Source organism: Mastigoproctus giganteus, chromosome 13 (genome assembly GCF_048544385.1).
Source record: "Mastigoproctus giganteus isolate SK-2022 chromosome 13, ASM4854438v1, whole genome shotgun sequence".
Classification (NCBI taxonomy): Eukaryota; Metazoa; Arthropoda; class Arachnida; order Uropygi; family Thelyphonidae; genus Mastigoproctus; species Mastigoproctus giganteus.
In genome coordinates this window covers 21,693,649-21,717,686 of record NC_143587.1, presented here as the reverse complement: position 1 = coordinate 21,717,686, position 24,038 = coordinate 21,693,649, and the positions used below count along the sequence as shown (strand labels likewise).

General features: G+C 42.0%; 1 protein-coding gene across 1 annotated transcript in view; it reads right to left on the bottom strand.

Annotated features, from left to right (window-relative positions):
• LOC150075848 (mitogen-activated protein kinase kinase kinase 13-A-like) overlaps nt 1-24,038 on the bottom strand; it is a 276,690-nt gene that overhangs the window by 247,659 nt on the left and 4,993 nt on the right. The gene's annotated exons all lie outside the window — the stretch shown is intronic.

Genomic DNA, 24,038 nt, shown 5'->3' with positions numbered 1-24,038 from the left:
AGAAACATTGGTATTGTTATTATCTAAATTAAAGATTATTTAGACAATTATTTTTGGTCTCAGTTCCATATTGGTATTATCTATGGGTAATTTAGGATTAACTAAGGATAATTAGGTAATACCAATGCCCACTTGAGATAATATATTGTCCTGGTTAAAGAAAAATTCCAGTTTTGTTGTCTGTCGCAATGAAGTTTTCCTTTTTTTGTTAGTACTAAATGCATTGCGTTAATATCATAAACTTTATACAACTTGTATATTAAAATAACTATCAGTATACATTATGTTTGCGTGCTGCAAACAAAATGGATACGTCAAAATGTTCTCAGTGCGCGGCGATGCAATTTTTGAGTGCAGGGGGTGAACAGCTTCTGATAGCCTGGTTGTTCCAAGTTGTTGCAGTCAATGTCCATCGCTATAGCCATAGAACAGTTATGGTGGGCAAAAAAAAAAAAAAAAAAATTATAACAATAGCAATTCACTGGTGTGCAAAACTTAAGAACCAACACTGTTTCTAAAGGTTACAACCACAAAATCTTTACTTAAGATACTCTTTACTGATGAGAGTAGATTCCGTCTCAGCATAGATTCTGGACGTCAGCTAATCTGGCGAGAGGTTGGCACACAGTATCACCCCGAAAACATCACTGAAAGGGATCCATATGGCTGTCGAGGTGTTCTCGTCTGGGGAGGCGTTATCTTGGATGGACGTACAGAACTCCAGATACTGGAAGGCGGTACTGTAACCGGTGCACGCTGCTGTACTGAGGTAATCCTTCCCCATGTGCGTCTGTTCCGAGGTGCCATTGGATCCGAGTTCGTGTTTATGGATGATAACGCCACACCCCATCGCACTGCAGCTATTGATATGCTTTTGGAAAGTGAGGATATTGTTCGTATGGATTGGCCTGCCCGTTCCGCGATCTAAATCCCATCGAACAGATATGGGACACTCTGGGAAGACGCCTAGCGGCACGTTCACACCCACCAGAAAATGTTCACCAGCTGAATATGGCGCTGACAAGGAATGGACGATGTTACAGCAAGAACTTATCAACAACATTGTTCTAAGTATGGACGGGCGGTGCAAAGCCTGCATCGACATTGGGGGTGGCCATATCTCCTACTGAGGACAACCTCTTCCCTTTGTTCCATATTTAGCAGTGATGCATCTGTATCATGGCAGCCAGTGCTATGTTGCCATTTTTGAATAAAGTCCCTCTGTACCGTTTTGTTTCCGTTGTTGTGTCGGTGTTGTTTTCTTCATCATTTCTGTACCTCACAAGGTTCCTTTGGAATGCTTTTCCCATATCCAGGCTACTCATATGAGACGCTACAGGTGAAAACCTGACTGGTCCTTAAATTTTGCGCACCAGTGTAGTACATTGTATTAGCCATATAGTGCAAGGAAGCCACAGGCTTTTGCTGCACTGGCAAAAAAAAAAAAAAAACATGTAGATAAGAAAATGGAAATTAGAAGCGTCTTTCCTCATCCAGTTACCATTGAATTTATTCAAACTGTCAGTCTCAATTACCTGCGAGGGCAATTTGTTTCAGCATTCAGCGACTCGCTCGCTAAAAGAAAACTTCCTAGAATCTAACTAAACCCCAAGCCCTGTAGTTTGAATTTATGACGCCTAGTTCTGGAATTCTTTATAACAGTGAGAATTCCACCTTCATTCATTTTACAAATCCCTCTCATAGCCTTATAAACCTCAATCAGATCGCCTCTGAGGTGCCTGGTTGCCCAGCTCTGTAGCCCACTTAATCGGAGTCTTTGTTCATACAGTCATCTTTCTTCCGATCTCACCATTCGAGTTGCTCGTCTTTGGACCCTTTCTAGAAGCTCAATGTCTTTTTTTCAGATGAGGTCTCCATACTTGAACACAGTATTCCAAATGTGGTTCTACAATTGCCTTATATGTGGGATTATGCCTCCCTGTCTGTACAGGGAGGTCATAATCATCGATAGGACACCAAAATGAGCAGCTGGGAAGCTTAATATCTGATATAGTGTTGCTTTATGACAACGTGAAATCTCACATAGCTCTGTGAAAGTGCTGCAACACCCAGCCTACAACCCTGACCTCTCGCGGATACTTTTGTATTCGCGAGACAAAATTCAGACAGAAAAAATTATTATATAAATTAGGAAAAGTGAACTAGAAAGAAAACAAAATAATGAAAGTTCTCGTGATAGAAGTAAGCAATCCTGCGCGGTTCGCACAGTGGTATCGTCACCGTCCTTCCCACACCGGTTGGAAAATGGACCGGGTTCGAATCCCGTCGACGCGAGGGCGTTTTTCACTCCGTAGCTGAGTTAGTCGGTCTCAGCCATAGATAGCAAGGTTCCCCATCCCCCAGAAACTGTGATTTTTCGTCCAGCAAAACAGACAAATCGACCACAGAACACACGCAATTAAGAGACATAAGACACATAGAACGGCAGATGAATTTAATAATTCGGGTGGCCTAAAAATAATAGTTTAGATTTTTTGGATAGAAGTAAGCACAGAAAATCTAATAATCTCAGCAAATATATCCATATCAAAACGGTCTTTTAAAAATTATATGAATTATACAATCGTAAACTTCAGATCAGTTATCTGTTTTTAACGTGATTTCCTTAAAAAATCAATCTCTTATTGGTTAATAAATTTCTCGTGTCGTAAAGAAGACCAGACTATGGATAATTCGATCTAGTTCAAAGGATAAAAAATGTTTTGACGTGGTTCGTTTTGAAACGAAGTACTAAAAAGTTTAGTGTAGCAGAAGGGACAAAGAATCTAGTGGAATATGATCTTATATAAAAACAGAGATTCATGAAGTGACCGTCTGGCTGGAATCAATCTGAAGTATTTACAATTCTAAGCGTTATCTCGAAGACGGAAAGAGCAAAAGTCTTGTATCATTTCCATTCTTTTTACAACGTTTTCTTACGATCGAGTTCAGTTTATGTCTTCGTAGTCAACAAATAGGAAATAAAAGTTGCTTGTATAGATAGGACAACGACGTCTATAATAAAAGCCTTGGATATACATATAGATCTGCAGTTCTTTTTGGGAAAAAACAACAGACTTGTTTGTTGTAGAGTTTTAGGCGCATCAGCCACTTAAGCCATATTATGCCGTATATAAAATGTCTGTAAATTGCTATAGTCAATTTGCTATTTACTGGATGAAAAACCCGAGTTTCCGGAGTTAAAAACAATGTTACCTTCATCAGTCACATAACACGCCGCTTGCCTGTCTTCACTAAAGTCATCAACAAAAAATTCCGTTGGGCACATCCTCATAAAAATCTCCATGTCCTTGCCCTTTTGCGTTTCTGATCTTAGATATTTAAATAAGTTCCTTTGCTTTACCTCCTGCTCTTTTAACCTTATTTACTATATTTTCCTTTCTATTCCCATATTCAGAATTACATTCCAGATATTCTGTTTTTGTTCTACTAATCCTCAGTTCATTTCATTGCAATACTTTCCTCTAGTCTTCCATTCACTTCCTCTCTTGATTGACCAATCATTACCACTTCATCGGCAAATATTTTACCCGTATTCTCCTGAATGTAAACTCATCAAAAATCACTGCAATGAGAAAATGACTCGGTGCGATGCCTATACAGACTCGATCTCGTCCCGTAATTGCTTCTAATTGGACGGTGCTCATAGGATTCTTTCTCTGGCACACTGAGAACTATTCTCGAATCCGTGCCTTGCGACATGCGATCATCAGGCTGCCGGAAGTAGACGTTACCAGATCGATAAACTGGTAGCATGAAGAGATGTACCTGGTTGGCAATGATGTTCAAGTGGGGCAACTAAAGATCTCGGGAGAGAAAACAAAATCTATATATTGCTCAAGGGAACGCTCCAACTACGAAGACCACCGGTTATCAAAATTGACAACACCTCCATAAGATTATACCCAGAAATCAAGTATTTAGGAATCGTCTTAGATATGAAGCTAAATTTCCATCCTCACAGGAAATATATGTCAGAGAAAATAAAAAAAAAAAATACTCGGCCATGATCATCCGTATAAGCCGTGCAGACTGGGGCCTTAAGCGCCGGGCTCTGGCCCTCATCTATAATTAGTATTAGCATTAGTATTAGTAATGGCTGCATGGCGCAAGAAAGCCTATGGCTTATGCTGCACCAGCCAAAAAAAAAAAAAAAACCCGAATAAAACAATGATAAAAAAATAAATAAATAATAATAATTAATAAAAGAAAAGGAAATTAACCTATCATCCTATGCGTTTCCCTCACCCGAAGGTACTATCCAGATGACCTTTGAATTTCCCCAAACTCTCAGCCTCTACCACACATGTAGGCAACTTATTCCAGTAATTTATAACTCGCTGGCTAAAGTAAAACTTCCTGCAGTCCAATCTAAACATTTCTCCCCGTAACTTGAATTTATGTCCCCTAGTTCTAGCATCCTTTATAATCTTGAAAATTTCGTCCTCATTCATTTTACTGATACCTCTCAGAGCCTTAAACATCTCAATCAAATCTCCTCCAAGGTGTCTAGTTTCCAAACTCTCTGCAACCCACATATTCGAAGTCTTTCTTCATAAGGACGCCCTTTTGCCGATCTTACCAGGCGAGTTACCCGTCTTTTCACCCTTTCAAGAAGCTCAATGTCTTTCTTTAGGTGCAGTCTCCATACTTGTACACAGTATTCCAAGTGTGGTCTAACAAAAGCCTTATGTAATGGAATTATCACGTCCCTATCTCTACTTGCAAAAGTTCGATATATCATCGATAGGACACCATGGGCCTTCCTTTCAACCTGTTTACAATGCTCAGAGAATTTCATGTCTGACCGTATCGTAACACCCAAGTCCCTTTCCTCCAGTACTGGGTTTAGTTGAACTCCACCAAGTGAATAAGTTATTTTGGGATTACTGTTTCCCAGGTGTTATAATAAATGAATTTTCTGTTTATACTCCGGGACGACCAAATGGTCAGAGGAGTTCACAAAATAGACAGAATACGAGAAACAACACCGTATTCAGCAGTCACGGGCTTGAACCCGGTCACTCAAGGCACGTGTACTTATGCACCCACGCGCCTGACCACTAGGCTACAATGGCCTAAATATACCTTACACTTTGTTGGATTAAAGCATAGCTGCCATTTTTCTGACCATTCCTGAAGTCTATCTAAGTCTCTCTGAAGAAGCTTAGCTTGACAGTGATCATTAACTACTCTACCAATTTTAACATCATCTCCAAATTTAGACATCACGCCCTCTATCCCTTCATCGATGTCGTTTATGAAAATTAAAAACAACAGTGGTCCTAATACTGATCCTTGGGGAACCCCACTTCTTACATCAACCCAATCTGAGGAATAGCCATTAGCATTAGCATTAGCATTAGCATTAGCATTAGTAGAGGCATTTGATGCAAGAAAGCAAGCTTATGCAGCATCAGCCAAAAAATAAATAAAGTAAAATAAATAAATAAAAAATAACCACTTCGACTTCTCCCCTCTGTTCGTTCGAAATACCTGTCCAGCTGAGCCTTAAACTTATTTAGGCTATCAACTTCCACGACAAGGGATGGAAGTCTGTTCCACATACCAACCACCCGCTGGCTAAAGGCAAATTTCCGCACATCTATCCTACATCTGTGGTTCCTCAATTTGAATTTATGCCCTCTCAGGTGGTTATTCTGAGCAAGAGGAAGAATCCCATCAGCATTGAGCATGATCAAACCATTCAAGGCTTTGTACACCTCTATCAGATCACCTCGCTGGTGCCTAGTCTCCAGACACTGTAATTCGCAAAACTTAAGCCTTTCTTCGTAAGAGCACCCCTTTGTTCCATTCACTAATCTTGTTGCCCTTCTCTGTACTCGTTCCAGCAGCTCTACATCCTTCTTGAAATGAGGCCTCCAGGCCTGTATACAGTACTCTAGGTGTGGCCTGACCATTGCCTTATACAAGGGAATAATCACCTCCTTATCCCTGCTAGAAAAATTCCTATATATCATTGACAATACACCATGAGCGACTCTTGCAGCCCGTCTGCACTGCTCAGAGAACTTCATATCTGCCTGCACAACCACACCCAAGTCCCTTTCATTCTCTACCACTGTCAGTGTAGTACCACAGAGTTGATACGTTGCTCTGGGGTTGCTGTTTCCCATATGTAGTACTTTACATTTGTCAATGTTAAACTTCATTTGCCACCTCTCAGCCCATCTGCTCAACCTTTCCAGATCCTGTTGCAGCAGCATAGTGTCAGTAGTGTCCTTGACAACCCTGCCAACCTTCGTATCGTCTGCAAACTTGGACATTAAGCTTGATATACCATCATCAATATCATTTATAAATACAGAAAACAATAAAGGACCCAATACTGAACCTTGAGGGACTCCACTAATAACATTTATCACAACCCTCTGCCTTCTGCCCTGAAGCCATCCTGCTATCCATCTAAGGATTTTCCCAGTGATTCCAACCTGTTCCAGCTTATAAAGTAACCGCTCATGTGGGACTGAGTCAAAAGCTTTGCTGAAATCTAAATAAACAATGTCGAAATTATTCCCTAAATCCAGCTCGTGAGTGACCCTTTCAAAAGAGCGAACCAGATTTGTTAAACATGATTTTCAATTCTATCTAAATGATCCTGAATTCCAGGACATTTAGAAGAGCAGGACAAACCCTGAATTGGGGTTTGTCCTGCTCTTCTTGGCATTTATATATGTGAAGAATTCCTTATCCTCCCCCCTCTTTGTTCTGTTTGCTAGTGATTTCTCATAAACTGCCTTTGCCTGTCGAACCTTTTCTGTGGCTCTATTACAGACCATCTTGTAGCTGTTATAGGCTTCAGTACTTTTTATTTGTACCTTCAGTACTTTTTATTATAATGCCATATTTGTCCCAATAGTTTGCTATGGAGCCTCAGTATGGTGTACTAGGGCCTCCCTCGACCGAAATCGCCGTAAACTAGACTCCATACAGCGTTCTATGCTCCTTGCCGTAACTAGGGTGTGCCGTACAGTTAGCACCCCAGCTCTACAAGTGGTAGCTGGATATATATCCCTACACTTAGAGGTAATAAGAAGAGGATTGTATCAACGGTTGATGAAGAGTATTCCCACTGTAACAGCAGGCATCACTCTTAACCTTGATAACAACCCCAAACGGGAAAGGAAGAGAATCACTGAAATTGTACAGGACCTGGCAAGAGACTTGGACACACCAATAAAGGATTAATAAACGAAAAGTTCATTCCCTCTGCGAACCTCATCAGTCCAAAGCCTCCTCTTTGGTACTCACCAGGCCTCCATATTACATATTATTATTATTATTATTATTATTATTAAAATCAGTTTATTTCCCAAGAAACCTTGGGTCACCCCGGGACGGCTCTGTGCCAGAAGGGTGTGAATATTTACAGACTAAGGTGCGAGGAACACAATGTACAATAAACAAGAGTACATGCGTGCTCGACCCGAGACTTTTACAGGATTAAATATACAATAATGTACAAAATATACAGTAATATACAAAATATATGATTGCATGAAGACAAAAAGTCTTTGTCATATACAAATAGGCAAGTTAAAAAACAAAAAATTAATAATAATAATAAAAATATTACATATTACTGTTGACACTCCACGAACCCTTTAAAGGGAAGCTAACATCCCTGGGCATAGAAGATGATCCACTGTGTAACTGCGGGGCTGAAGAAATGGGATCACATAATGTACAACTGGTATGAATATGGCGCGTTCCGGCTAAAGTTTGCCACTAAATTCCAAGATAATCCCCGGCATTGTGAGCACCTGATTATAATGGACGAGCAGCGCTACACAGCCTTTACTGAGTTTGCGCAGTCTCTCTTCACTGCTAGACGGGTTAGGCACTCAAACACCACTCATTGAAGATCAAAATAAGAAACTTTCTGGATATGACACCGGCTGTAAACACAACCCTGCCAGTGACCGACAACCCTAAAATAGCAGAGCAACACGAAGAACATGAGGGATCTCAAACTGAACCCCCCATTAAGAACAAAAAATCAATCGGTACCAAATTTGATCGAAAAACCAGGTCAAAATCTCAAAACAGAGGGATCATGGAACCCCCCCTCTCCCAAACCGAGTACACAGATATGAGACAACCTGACCTCCCCCTTGACCCCAGCATGCCTGAGGGGACAGTTATCCAACAATCGCTACAACTCAAAGTAGCACTGGAGAACGTGCTCAAAGAGCCAACTAACAGAATTACAACACTTCTTAGGGCAGAAATCGTCACCCTATGGAATAAGCTAGAATCGCTGCTTATCCAGACTCACCAGGAAAGCGAAAAGGCAACTGCAAAATTGGAAGCCTACACTGACTGTGGAGTAAAACAAATGCGACAGCGCGACTCCACATATGCCCAGACGCTGAGGAAGTCACCACCGGACTTTATTCCCGAATCTCAGGAACTGAGCTACGAGACAAACAATTCAGGTACCAACCTACGGACTACACTGAAGAAAACGCTATCACCCAGACCTAACTTTGTGGTACTTAAACCCCTTACCAATGAAGGTCGTATGTCCAGTGAGGAGGTCAAGAAGACCATCATGGATTCCTTGACAGATGACTTAAAGAACACTAAAATCAAGTCAATTCGCAAAACGCGAAATACAGGAGTAATTATAGAAACAGCCACAAAAGAGGATGCTGAACTGATTGTTAAGAATCCTAAATTACCATCTCTGGGACTCCTGGCCGAGCCCCCTAGACAAAAGGGCCCTTGCATACTGGTACTAGATGTGGACAAGGATCTCCTTCCAGAGGAATTGCAAAGCGAAATTTTCCACAGAAACTTGAAACAGGAACTCCCAGATGAAGAACCAACTTCTCACATAATCCCTAAATTCCAAACAAAACCCAGAGCTGGGCACACCATTAACTGGGTCTTTGAGCTATCACCCAAGGCCTGGAAGATCCTCTCCCAACAAACAAGAATTTACATCAACTGGGGCAGCCACCGCTTTAGGGAGCATGTAGCCGTCCCCAAATGTTTCAGGTGCTGCCGTTTCGGCCACACCACGCACACGTGCAGGCAAAATCTTCCCACCTGTGGCCACTGTGCCGAAATGGGGCATGAATACGCTACATGTCCCAAAAAGTCTCAACCTCCCACATGTGCCAATTGCAAGGCCCTAAAAGTGCCAGCCAACCATTCGCTCCGTGACAGCAGTTGCCCAGTTTATCTCAAAGCCAGAAGTGCTCAACAATCAAGAATAGAATATGGGGAGTAACAGACCAAACCTAAATACCCACACTGTGAAAATAGCACAACATAACGCTCAGAGGGCCAAGGCTGTTGCTGCACAACTGGTCAAAAAGGCAGATGAAGAGAACTTAGATGTGCTGCTGCTTCAGGAGCCATACACTCATAACAAGGAGGTAAAAGGCTACCCCTTAAGATTTAAAGTGGTCCAGGTTGATGGTGACACACCCTAGGCCGCGATCGTCGTTCGCAATCCCGAACTGACTGTCACCAAAATCACTGATCTGTGTACTAGCTGGGCTGTGTGCGCCCATGTAATTTCACCACTGGGGCAATTCTACTTAGTTTCGATATACTGTCGACCGGGGGAAGATATTCTTCCTGCCACCCGATATCTACAGACCATCCAGCTACAAATGCCAAATGCTAAACTCATTATAGGGGCTGATGTTAACTGCAGGTCCCCAGCCTGGCACAGCCGAACTCAAAATCACAGAGGAAATAGAAATGGCCAACGTCTTGAGGACTACTTGTCTAACAGCAACCTGGTCATTCTAAACAAACCTAACTGCCTGCCAACTTTCTCCAGTACCCTGTGGGAAGCTACAATAGATATCACCTTAGCCTCAAGCTCCATTGCTCAGCACCTTGCTTTCTGGACAGTCCGTGAGGACTGGACCACCTCTGACCACAGGGTACTAACCTTCCAACTACACCGTTCACTAGTCACACAACCAACCAACCGAACTCAACAAAGAAGATATGCCCTGAATAAGGCTGACTGGAACCTTTTTAAGGAGGAATTGACCAGTGCAGCCAGCCGCTTCAATCCTAGCGGCCTCAGCCCAGACCAGCATCAATGTGCAATTACACAGCTCGTCAGTAATGCTGCAAACAAGGCTATCAAAAAGAAGAGATTCACACCTGGTGCTGTCCCCTGGTGGTCACCTGAACTCCAGGCTCTTAGACGCGAAGTCATTTACCGACGAAAACGCTATCAACGTGCAAGAAGAACATGGCCTCCAGAAGAAACAGAGGCTTTACTGCAGCAATATCGAGTGACCAGGAACCAGTATACCACAACAATAAAACAGCGCAAAAGGCGCTCATGAGAAGCCCTGGTAAGCACTGAAGGGAACGCCGATCCCTGGGGGATTGTGTACAAAGTGACCACTAACAAGCTTCCCAGAGGCGAGGTCGTATCAACCACAAAATTACCGAACGGACTGTATACCAGATCGTGGCAAGATACTATCAATAATATTTTAGACGCTACATTTCAGCAGCCTGCTGACCCACACACACCGGAACAGCTACAGCTCTGCATGGAAAATGAAACATATCACACAACTGCAATTGAAGAACCCTTCACCACAACCGAGCTCAACTTAGCTGCATCTAGAATCAGAAACAAGAAGGCTCCGGGCAGAGACATGCTCGATCCAGAAATCGTCCAGAAGGCCATTGAACTTATTCCCACTACAATACTCAACCTGTTAAACCACTGTCTCCACCAAGGATTCTTCCCCACACAATGGAGGACTGCAATCCTTAGACTTATATTGAAGAATGCAACCAAACCACATGATCTGCCACAATCTTACCGGCCCATTGCACTGCTGCCAGTCTTCAGCAAACTTCTCGAAAGGATGATCTCCCATAGAATAGAAGCCCACTACAATGACGCTGGTCTCTCCTCACCTAAGCAGTACGGTTTCCGGAAAGGACGCTCCACGATTGATGCACTGGAAACAATCATTGAAGCTGCTACCAACTGCAACTCCAAATACTTTCTACTAATCTCCTTTGATTTTGCTGGTGCCTTCGATTCCCTCTGGTGGCCCAGCGTCCTGGGCAGACTCCGAAGAGCGCATGTCCCAGAAAACTTATATAGATGCATCAAGACCTATCTCCAGGACCGGCGAGTTGTCGTGTCTGCTCCCCACTGCAGTGTCTCCAGACCAGTCTTCAGGGGATGCCCTCAGGGATCTGTCCTGGGGCCTCTCCTCTGGAATCTGGTGCTGGATGATTTCCTGAACACCAAACTCAACAATGTACAAACCCAGGCCTATGCAGATGACCTGGTCATGCTCTTTTCTGCCAATAACAGAACCCAACTAGAAGCAACTGCCAACCAGGCCATCTCCACCCTTCAAGCTTGGGCAGAGCATAACAACCTAAAGATCTCCCCAGAGAAAACCAATTCGATCCTACTAAAAGGCACCCTTGATTTGAGAAGACCACCCCAAATCAAGGTCAATGGTGTTACAGTAAAACTAAAAACAGAGCTTAAATATCTAGGTTTGATCTTAGACAAAAACCTTTCCTTCACTCCTCATCTAGACCAACTCAGGATTAAGATCAGGAAGTATGCTGCCCAAGTCTCAAGAGTTGCCCGGAAGGACTGGGGCTTAAAGAAGAGAACGCTGTCACTCTTCTATAAGGCAGTTTTCATCCCAGTTATCACCTATGCTTCTGGAGTCTGGTACAAGAAGGCCAATACCGTAGTAAACAGATCGCGCCTAGGAACTATCCAGCGCTCTCTTCTCCTTCTGTCCTCGCGTGCTTGTCGCACTGTCAGCACCCATGCGCTACAGGTCCTCACTGGATCTCTTCCACTGGACCTGGAGATTGTTCGTCATGGGTTGCTCTACCAAATAGCCAAAGGAAGAGCAGTTACTTGTGCAGGTTTCACCACTGACCCAGCAAATAATAGAAACGCTGAAAAGATGAGACTTAATGAACATCTAACAGACACCTGGCAAGAAAGATGGCAGACATCAACTAAAGGCGCTGTCACCAAAAGATTCCTCCCTGATGTCAGGGCCTTCTACCCCCTCACACCTGTCTGGTTTTCACCAGGACTCTATGCTACCTACCTCCTCACTGGACATGGCTCCTTCCAGAAAAAACTACATGACTTCAGAATTTCAGACTCACCCCGCTGCCACTGTGGAGAGGATCAGACGTGGGAGCACCTTGCCCACAGCTGTGAAATCTACGAGGACTTCAGGAGGATCCTAATAACAAAACTACGCTTCAACTACCAAAATCAAGAACACCTCACCCTACAGAATGAAGAAACTTACCGAGCTCTGACTCAATTTGCAATGGACTTATTTACCAGGCAGAAAGCACTACCACCACCTTAGTATCCGAATCAATAGGTCATAACAACCATGACTGCCAATTGTTGCTATTCATCATTGAGCCATGAATGCTAATGCCTTGGACCAACTTGCACAAGACTTGACCAGCAGTGCAATCAAAGACAGGGTCCACACATACTTTGACAAATTCCTCATCATTGATTCCTGGACAAACTTTTCTCGACCAGACGTGACACATCTCATCAAGAAGAGGCCTAGCATCGATCCCTGGACTTGACCATTAATCTTGGACTCCCGGTTTTGACCACCCCCACTGTTCGTTCTGATGGACTACTGGACCAGCCTTCAGTCTGGATGCGACAAAGACTCACCAAATGGAGTCCCAATGACGGCACCTGAACTAGACCTTACTGAACATGACCCATCCACCATAGCAGCACTCACACTGCTGGATTTCCAGCAAGTTGTCGGCTCCAACTGACTGGCCGTGCTAGCTGTACCTACCCTGAACTTGCGGGGTATATCTCTCTCTCATTTTTTTTTTTTTTTTCCGGCTTTCTTCTGTTTCCTGCCATCCGTTCTTTACTCCCCCCCCCCCTATTTTTCTCTTACAGAATGATTTTTTTTTTTTATTTTTATTTATTATTATTATTTTTTATTTTTATTTATTTTTTTTTTGTGGGGAGGTGGTTTTCGTCCACCCGCCACCCCACTCTTCTCTCTGGTGAGGCGTTGGGCATGCCACACTGTCATCAGGGGCCATCTTCCCTATTGGCCCCTTTCTTCTGTTTCCTACCCTCCAGTCTTTTTGCCTTCCTCCCTTACTTTTCTCTTGCACAACGTTTTTTTTTTTTTTAGTTTATATATATATATATATTTGTGTGTGGGTGTGTGTGTATATATATTTTTATATACACACACACTCATGCCCCCACAGGTCTAAATCTAAAAACATCAAAATTACTGCCCGACCTATTTGGCCCTAGAACAAGTTATCAGCGAACAACCCTACGCTCTGTTAAAATTACAACCGTTGCTCAAGAAACAGCGATCATCTCATTCTTAAATCTGGTCCTAGCCACTGAAATCCCAGGAAAGTAGGTGGCAGGACCCGCCAGAGTACTCTAGCTACAGTGGTACACCCGGTCAGCCTCCCCGTGGCATGGTGTGGTAACGTCGGGTCCCACTAGGGGCTCGGCGGCTAATAGACCGGAGGAACAAAGGGCACAACACAATATACAGCACATGACCCCCACACACTTCAAATCTCTGGCCCCGATACAATGTACACCCGCGGAGATGGGAGAAATCCCAGGAGCCGTTAGACACTAACATACCTTATACCTTATACCTTATACTTCTCAGAGTCAGAGAAGTTATACCTAATACTTCTCAGAGTCAAAAAAACACTTCTTGGTTCATCCCAGGAGTGACAGAACCACCAGCACAGCTGAGCTGCTGCCATTAGGCCTTCCTAGCCACGTTCCCTTGCATGGTCCTTTGCCTCCACTCCCTGGGCCAGAGGGGGGATGTTACCTCTGGTCTCCCCCCCCTCGCCGCTCCTCTTTTCCCTCTGGTGGAGCATGGGCCTGCTCCACTGACTTGGGGTCATCTTTTCTATAGACACCGTATCTCTGTATTTCCCCCCCAATTTTCAGTCTCCCTTCCCTTCTCTAACTTACAACTAGCGACCGAATCATCTCCAAATTGCTTGAGCCCTACACCCAAAAACTTATTAACATCAAATCGCCCAACTAGTACTCCTTTTGGCTGACCACTATCTATAGCGATTTTTTTTTTTTTTTTTTTTTTTCAGTTTCTTGCCACTGAAATCAGAGGAAATTAGGTAGCAGGACCTGCTAGAGTAAATAACTATAATACTGGTGTACCTGGTCTACCTCCACGGGACGGAGTGGAGCGACGTTGAGTCCACTAGGGGCCCCAGCGGCTAAATGACCAAAGGAACAACGGTATACGACACTGCACTACACATATACAACATCCATACACCTTTAAACCTCTGGTATTGACAGTGTTCTATTTCACGCCCACAATATATAGTACGCGGAGATGGGGGAAACCCCTGGTGCCGAACTAAACACACTGTACGCTATGTTCGGTGCTGGGACCATTGTTGTTTTCGATATTTATCAATGATATTGATGAAGGTATATCAGGCTTGATGTCCAAGTTTTCAGATGTCATAAAGGTTGGCAGGGATGTTAATGACAGTAATGACGGTACGCTGCTGAAACAGGATCTAGAAAGGTTGGGTAGATGAGCTGAGAGGTGGCAACTAAAGTTTAACATTGACAAATGAAAAGTACTGCATGTGGGTAGCAGTAACCCCGGAGTAACATACCAACTGTGCGGTAATCAGATGTAAAGTTTTCAGAGCGGTGCAGACAGGCTGCCAAAGCAGCTCATGGGATTTTGTCAATGATATACAGGAACTTTACTAGCAGGGATAAGGAGGTAATTACTGCTTTATATAAGGCAGTGGTCAGACCACACCGTGAGTACTGTGTACAGGTCTGGAGGCCTCATTTTAGGAAGGATGTAGAGCTGCGGGAACGAGTGTACAGAGAAATGCAACGAGATTGGTGAGGAGGAACAAAGGGATGCTCTTACCAAGAAAGGCTTAAGTCCTGCAAATTGCAGCGTCTGGAGACGAGGCACCCACGAGCCTTATACACAGCTGATTGAGGTGTATAAGGCTTTGAATGGTTTGAGCGAGCTCAATGCTGATGGGATTCTTCCTCTTACTCAGATTACGCACTAGAGGGGGGGGCATAAATTCAAATTGAGGAAAGGGTTTCAGAATAGCTCTGCGGAACAGGGTCGTGCCGAGCCATTTTAGTACCTGAGGCAAGAATGGAAAATTGCGCCGCCCAACTGTTGTAATGATGGCAACGTTGGCAATTATTTAATCTTTCCTTTGGTGCCCCTTTCAGCTTTTAACCTTAAGCAAGAACCTCGTTCGCCTCACCCTCAGCACGGCTCTGATGCGGAAATTTGCCTTTAGCCAGCGGGTAGTCGATTGCTGGAACAAACTTCCATCTGCCATTGTGGAAGTTGGTAGCTTAAATAGATTCAATGAAGAACTGGACAAAATTTTGGAGCGAATGGATGGATAAAATGGGAAGGTGTTTTTTTTTTTTTTTTTTTGTCTGATGCTGTTAAGCCTGCTTTCTTTCATCATTTGCCACTACTAATGCTAAATGGATAGTTTCCTTGGACGATTGGGATTGAACTGGCCATATATCACAAAATAAACAGATTTTTAAACACTTTATATTTATTTGATGTTTTTGCCTTTTCTAAACTCGTATATTAGCATTAGTAGAGGCATATGATGCAAGAAAGCAAGATTATGCAGCATCAGCCAAAAAAAAAAAAAAAAAAAACCACCTCCCATTTCATTCCCCCTTTCGCTCCAAATGCCTGTCCAGCTCAGCCTTAAATTTATTTAGGCTATCAACTTCCACAACAAAAGATCGAAGTCTGTTCCACAATCAACTACCCGCTGGCTAAAGGCAAATTTCCGCACATCTTTTCTACAACTGTCTTTCCTCAGCTTGACACTTTGCTCCCTCAGGTTGTTAATCTGAGCAAGAGGAAGATTCCCACCAGCATTCAGCTTGCTCAACCCATTCAAGGCCTTATACACTTCAATCAGATCACATCGCAGGTGCCTACTCTCCAGGCGCTGCAATTTTCAGAGCTTAAGCCTTTCTTGGTAAGAGCACCCTTTTGTTCCCCTCACCAATCTTGTTACCCTATCTTTGTACTCGTTCTAGCAATTATACATCCTTCCTAAAATGAGGCCTCCAGACCTGTACACAGTACTCTAGGTGTGGCCTGACCATTGCATTGTATAACGAGATAATCACCTCCCTGTCCCTGCTAGCAAAATTCCTATATATCATTGACAAGACTCCATGACCTGCCCTGGCAGCCTGTCTGCACTGATCAGCGAACTTCATATTTGACTGCACAATTACCCCCAGGTATTCTTTCCTTTCAACTTCCCTGAGTGTAGTACCACACAGTTGGTACGTTTCTCTTCGGTTATTGCTAACCATATGCAGTACTTTGCATTTGTCAATGTTAAACTTCAGTTGCCACTTCTCAGCCCATTTGCCCAACTTATCTAGATCCAGTTGGAGTAGCATACTGTCGTTAACAACCCTACCAACCTTTGTATCATCTGAAAACGTGGACATTAAACCTAATATACCTTCGTCAATATCATTGATAAATGTACAAAACAACAATAGGCCCTACACCGAACCCTGGGGAACTCCACTAATAACATTTATCCACGAAGAGCAGGGTCCATTGATTACCACTCTCTGTCGTCTCCCACTCAACCATCCCTTTATCCACTGTAGCAACTTACCCTTAATGTCATACCTGGGCGCTGACTTCCTTTAAAAATTACAGCTGTGGATTACAGGCTCCGAAAAAGCGATGTGTTTGCCATTTTATTTATCTAATTGTTATTTTATATTGCACTTTATACGTAGTCTTATAGTTCTAGTTACGCTAGTTATTTTTATTTTTTAATTTAGATAAGAGTTTTTGTAGATTACTACTTAATATACGTAAAACCGTTGTTTCGTTCGAATCTTGCAGCCATTGTTTTTGTATAGAATGGTAGGGAATTCAAATTTTTAATTGTGGTAACTAGGTAGATCTAACGTAAAATTATATAGCGTAATACGCATCACTGCATTTAGGATTCTGTTTGATAGTGTAGTATTGACAATTAATTAAATTTATTGATCTTATTAATTTAAAATATCATGTCCCAGACTAGATCAGCAAAGCAACGGGCACAAAGTGGTAGGAGTGCTGTGACTCGGGGGAAAACCGAGGGGGCGATTCTCCAACGCATCACAGCCTAAAAAAATGTGCAACTTGTGAAATGTTTGCCGAACTTTCTGGAACAGAACATGATCTAGCCAAGGAGGATGGCTTTGTGTGTGCCAGGTGCAGAGAGTGTCTAGAAATTAGGCGTCAACTCAGCGTTCTAATGGGCGTCTATGAGAGCTTGAGGTGTAGGGTAGATGCCCTCGAAAAAATTAATATGAGGGACCCGTCAAGCTCTCAGCTGCCCTACTCAATGCCAGAGCTTACTCCTGAGCATCAGGCAACACAGCCGCAATCTTCAAGGCAGAATGCGCTGGTAATAGTAGTAGTGGCATGTGATGCAAGAAAGCAAGTGTATGAGCTTATGCAGCATCAGCCAAAAAAAAAAAAAAAAAAAATCACACCATTCCCTCCAAATGCCTGTCCAGTTCCTCCTTAAATTTATTCAACCTATCAACTTCCACAACGACAGATGGAAGTTTGTTCCAGCAATTAACCACCCGCTGGCTAAAGGCAAATTTCCGCACATCTATTCTACATCTGACCTTTCTTAATTTGAATTTATGCCCCCTTAGATTCGTAATCTGAACAAGTGGAAGGATCCCATCAGAATTCAGCGTGGTCCCACAGGAGTTAGTTATTGTTGGTGAATCTGTTACCAGGGAGATGGGGAATATATTATGTAAAAAGGATAGATGGAATAGGACCAGGGTAAGTCTGCCAGGGGCAAAAGTCGATGACGTTGTAAAGCATATATCATCTTTTAAGGGCACAAAAGGTGATATTGTTGTACACGTTGGCACCAATGGCATTAAGAGTAGGAGATCTGCAGATTTACTTAACAAGTGCAGGTCAATGTTGAAAAAAAAGTCGTGAGTAATGGTTAAAATTGAGTGTTTGTAATTCTACCCAGACAAGATAGGAGGGAGTACATGATGAGAGCCTTGTCAATCAATTCAGCCCTGGAGGGAATGTGCAAGGCTCAAGAGGTAGAATTTTTTTCAGCGTGGTCTGTGCTTCTTAACAGGAGAGACTGCTTCTACAGGGATGGGATAAACTTAAATAGAAAGGGTGCAAGAATATTTGCTGATGCTATCAAGGCAGTGTTAGGTGGGTCGGAAAACTGCTAGCTTGGAGGGGGGGATTTACAGACTAAAAGATTAAAAGTAGCTGCAGGCAGAGGTGAAGGTGATTCTTGCAGTACTTCTATTAGAATAAGCAGCGGCCTGGAGCGAGGGGTACTGGGGCTTTCAGGGACTGATGCCAGTCATCGTGAAACAGGTGGGTATATGGGATGTGTTAGGGTAACTAAGAATAAGAATAGGTACATGTATACTTGCATGTATATCAATGCTAGAAGTATAGTAAATAAATTTGATGAATTTGAAGTGTTGGTCAAGACATCAAAGGCGGATATTATTGGGATATCAGAGACGTGGTGTCACACAGATATTAGGAATGCAGAATTGGAATTTGGGGAGTACAATGTGTACAGAAAGGATAGACGGGATAGGAAGGGAGGAGGTGTTATGCTGCTAATTAAGAAAAACAAAACCAAAAGAAGTGCATCCAGTTGATATAGATGAACAGTGCACTGTTGAGTCAGTTTGGTGTGACATAAGCGCTGCGAAAGCAAAAATAAGAGTAGGAGTGTGTTATAGGCCTAATGACTTGAATGAGTACAATGAACAATTGTATAGAGAAATAGAGTGGGCTAGTAAATTAGAATGTCTTTTAATGGGGATTTTAACTTCCCAGATATTGACTGGAACTTGTGGTTTGGTCACTCGCACACTAATAAGACTTTTGTGGATTTATTGGATGATTGTTTTCTGCAGCAACATGTTCGAGAGGCAACTAGAGAGCGTAATACTCTTGATGTGGTTATCAGCAGTGATCATTCGTGTATTAAGAATTTGCAGATAAAGGAACTACTAGGTGGCAGTGATCACAGTGTACTGATGTGGGATTTACTTAATGATATAATTACCATCAGGGATAAAGGAAAGGGTTTTTGCTTCTGTAAAGGTGAGTACAGTGGTCTCAGGCAGTTTTTAAATTCTGTACAGTGGGACCAACTAATAATGTTACCAACAGGAAATTCTAAGTGGGAAGCATTCAAGGAATTAATCGTAGAAGATATTGTTCAAGGTTCAGGCCTAAATGGTTATCAAATGAACTAATGAGACTCGTGACAGAGAAGAAAAATGCATGGGATGCATATAAATTATCATGTGACACAGAAGTCTATGGCAGATATAAGCTAGTCTATAATAAAGTCACAAAGAAGGTTAGGCAGGCAAAGGCAGATTACGAGAAATCTTTAGCAAAGAATGCTAAGAAAAATAGCAAGGATTTCTTTACTTTATAAACTCTAAAAAGAAGGGGATGAATCTGATTGGTCCACTTGATATCGATGGTTCGACTGTTGATGATCCTGCTCAGATAGCAAACAAACTGAATGAGTATTCTGCATCTACATTCACACATGAGGAGTTATTAAGGTTTGAAAATGGCAGACGGTTATCAAATTGTAGCAGGGTGCTTAATGATTTTGTAATAACTGAGAGCAAAGTGGAGGAGAAATTGTTGATGTGAAACATAAGAAAGGCACCTGGGATGGATGGGATCTATCCAGTTATATTAAAGGAGGCGGCAAAGCAACTAAGCAAACCCTTAGCCATAATTATGAGAGCATCCTTGGACTCAGGGGAGGTCCCCACGGACTTGGAGATGTGCAAATGTGACCCCAATTCACAAAGGGGGATCGAAGGCTGACACGAGTAATTAAAGACCAGTTAGTTTAACTTCTGTTCCAGGTAAAATGATGGAGTCACTGGTTAAAGATGCATTGCAGGATCATCTAGACAAGACTGCAGCAATAATTCAGACACAGCATGGGTTTGTTAAGGGAAAGTCTTGTGTGACAAACTTGTGTGACAAATTTGATAGGATATTATGATGTGGTTAGAAAGGAACTGGATGCAAAAAATAATTTTGATATCATATATTTGGGTTTCAGGAAAGCTTTTGACACTGTTGCGCATGGAAGACTACTGTACAAATTGGAGCAGAATGGTATTAAGGGTAAGTTGCTATAATGGATAAAAGGATGGTTTAATGGGAGAAGACAGAGGGTGGTAGTCAATGGGTGCTGCTCTTCGTGGACTGATGTTATTAGTGGAGTCCCACAGGGTTCGGTGTTGGTCCACTGTTGTTTTATATATTATCAATGATATTGATTAAAGTATTTCAGGCTTAGTAAAAGTAACTCCAGAGATACCAACTGTGTGGTACTACACTTAATGTGGTAGAAATTGAAAAAGACATGGGAGTAATTGTGCAGTCAGATATGAAGTTTTCTAAGCAATGCAGACAGGCTGCCAGGGCAGTTCATGGGGTTTTGTTAATGATATATAGGAATTTTGCTAGCAGGGAAAAGGAGGTGACTGTCCCTCTTTGTAAGGCAATGGTCAGGCCACACCTTGAGTACTGCGTGCAGGTCTGGAGGCCTCATTTTAGGAAGGATGTAGATTTGCTTGAGCGTGAATAGAAAAGGACAACAAGATTGGTGAGGGGAATGAAGGGAACCTCTTACCAGGAGAGGCTTAAGTTCTGCAAATTGCAGCAGCTGGAGACTAGGCAGGTGATCTGATTGAGGTGTATAAGGCCTCGAATGGGTTGAGCACGCTGAATTCTGATGGGATTCTTCCATTTGTTCCGATTACGAACCTAAGGGGCCATAAATTCAAATTAAGGAAAGACAGATGTAGAATAGATGTGCGGAAATTTACCTTTAGCCAGCGGGTGGTTAATTGCTGGAACAAACTTCCATCTGTCGTTGTGGAAGCTGATAGGTTAAATAAATTTAAAGAGGAAATGGACAAACATTTAGACAGAATTGTTTTGTAATTTTTTTTTTTTTTTTTTTGGCTAATGCTGCATAAGCTCATACACTTGCTTTCTTGCATCACATGCCACTACTACTACTACCTCTTCAATTCGTACAGTAAGTAGTCTTTCATGTGCAACAGTATCAAAAGCTTTCCTTAAAATTCAAGTATATGATATCAAAAAATTATATCAAAATATATTCTACTTTGTGGTGTAAATAGTTTAACCTTTACATTGTGGAGTGTAATAACGTTTGATCAAGAGAATGAATATATGATTTCTGATTTTCCACTTCTGCCTCATTTGTATCGGAGGCGAATTTTTTTTCTTTCACCTTTATTATTAGAACATGCATCAAAAGAATGATAAAAGGATCATGTAAGAAGAGAAACAAACGCTCCTGTCAAGCGAAAACTGCTGTGTTAGCAAAAGGAGCATGCAGACAACAGCGAACTACGAATACTTGCCTAGCCGAAGGAAGGAAACTATCTGATGACCTGATATGTTATAATGGAAACTCTTATTACCGGGAATAGCAATTCCGTAAGTCGGAAGCGACGACAAAATTGACATTTCCTTTTTCACCATCCATAGATAAAATTTTTCGAAATAAGCATTCCTGTCAGATATTGCACAAATCAAAGCTGTTTACAATTGAAAATTTCAATCCAGAGTACTTAGCATTTTTATTACTGTAGATGTAATGCATTTGTTGGAGACTTTGCGAAAATTATTATTTCGAACAGTTTACAACATTAATTTTGATCATTTGAAATAAACACTATGCTACGAAAACATTTTGAAACATACGCTATCCCACCAAATGTATTCGGACACTTATAGTTGGGACAGCCCTCGTGGTTAGCACAGTTGGTATAACGCCGTCCCCCGCACACCGGGCGGTAAAGACCTGAGTTCGAATCCCGACCTCTCTCGCTCAATATTCCAGTAGCTTGCACATTTCTCGATATCCATCAGCGTAGTTTTCTGATCCGATCAACCTCCTTTGTCAATGAGCTTAAGTCGGATACATCTGAAAACCTTAAACGAATTCATTCAGACTTTTCGTTTTTGCTATATATAGAGTAGATGGAGTCACTGTTATGTATAGTTGGACCGAAGTAAAATAAAATGATAAAAGTCTCTTTGAAACTCCATACTCGTCTTGCCACGACTCATTCTATTTGTGAGAGGGTGGGGTGTCCTATCTTTTGATAGGTAGTATATAAATTTCAATGTGCATTATAATTTAGCAGACATTACTAAGGTTGGAGAAGTTCCGAATAAGAAACTAAGGCCACGAAGAGTAACTACAGATATCGTATCTGTAAATGGAGTGTGGGATGAAAAACCGGAGTTTCTTGAAGCCTAAAAAGTAATTAAGTCTCCTCATTTTATCGTTATTCTATGGTACACCGCCATACAAGAGAATTATACAAGGAGCGAGGGAATGATACCAGCAGTGGGGAAGATGGATTGCAAAGTAGCAACACATACGACATACCCGATATTCTTCCTGCTGAGGTAGAACATGCATTGAAGAAAATGAAGAATCGGAAAGCCCCGGGGGAAGATGAAGTTACTGTAGAGTTGTTAAAATTGGGAGGAAGAGACATAACACAAAAACTGGCAAGGCTCTTCACAAAGTGCATTAGAAAAGGTGTGATGCCTAAGCAGTGGAATAATGCAATCATAGTTTTGCTGCATAAGAAAGGAGATAAATCAGAAATTGGAAATTATAGACCAATTAGCTTGTTATCCCATATCTACAAGTTGTTCACAAGGGTCATTACTAACAGATTAGAAAGAATACTTGATGAGAATCAACCGAAAGAGCAAGCTGGCTTTAGGACAGGATTCTCAACTATGGATCACCTTCACGTAATATCACAGCTAATGGAGAAAGCAAATGAATATAAAACACCATTATGCCTGGCATTTGTGGATTATGAAAAGGCATTTGACTCCATACAGCATAAGGCAATGTTTCGGGCACTGGAAAGACAAGGCATAGATACTCCATATATTATGATTTTGAAGAAAATATATGAGAGTGCTACATCCTTTATTAGACCAGACAAAGACAGTAGCAAATTTAAAATCGAGAAAGGAGTTCGACAAGGAGACACAATATCTCCGAAGCTGTTTACTGCTGCCCTTGAGGAAGCTTTCAGAAGATTAGACTGGTCGCAGAAAGGAGTCAATGTGAACGGAGAGTACCTAAACCATTTACGATTTGCAGATGACATTGTGGTCATAAGCCACGATCCCAAAGAATTAGAGGAAAATCTTAATCAGTTATGCACAGTTAGTAAGGATTTTGGACTAAAAATGAATATGGCTAAAACAAAAGTAATGATGAACAAGTATGCCACGGAAAGGGAAATAATGATTGAAGGAGCAGTAATTGAAAAGTTGGAGTCATATACTTATCTGGGACAAGTTATTAGCTGTAATAATGATAAATGGCTGGAAGTCAAGAGAAGAATAAATTTTGGATGGATGGCATTCAGGAAATATAGTCACATACTGAAGAGCAATATCCCAGTTTGTCTGAAACGTAAAATAATGAACCAATGTATACTGGAAGTGAAACTTGGGCACTCACCAAAAGAATGGAAGAGAAGCTAAGAACTACACAGCGAAGAATGGAACGAATTATATTGAGAATCAGAATGTTAGATAAGAAGAGAAACACATGGATTAGGCAGCAAACTCAAGTAAAGGACATTCTTATCAAAACTAAAGAACTAAAATGGTCTTGGGCAGGACACATAGCTCGAAGACATGATGACAGATGGACTAAGAAAATAACCGAATGGTACCCAAGAGGAGCTAGAAGAAAACCTGGAAGACAAAGGCGGAGATGGATAGATGAAATTCATGAGTTTTTGAGTAGTAAATGGA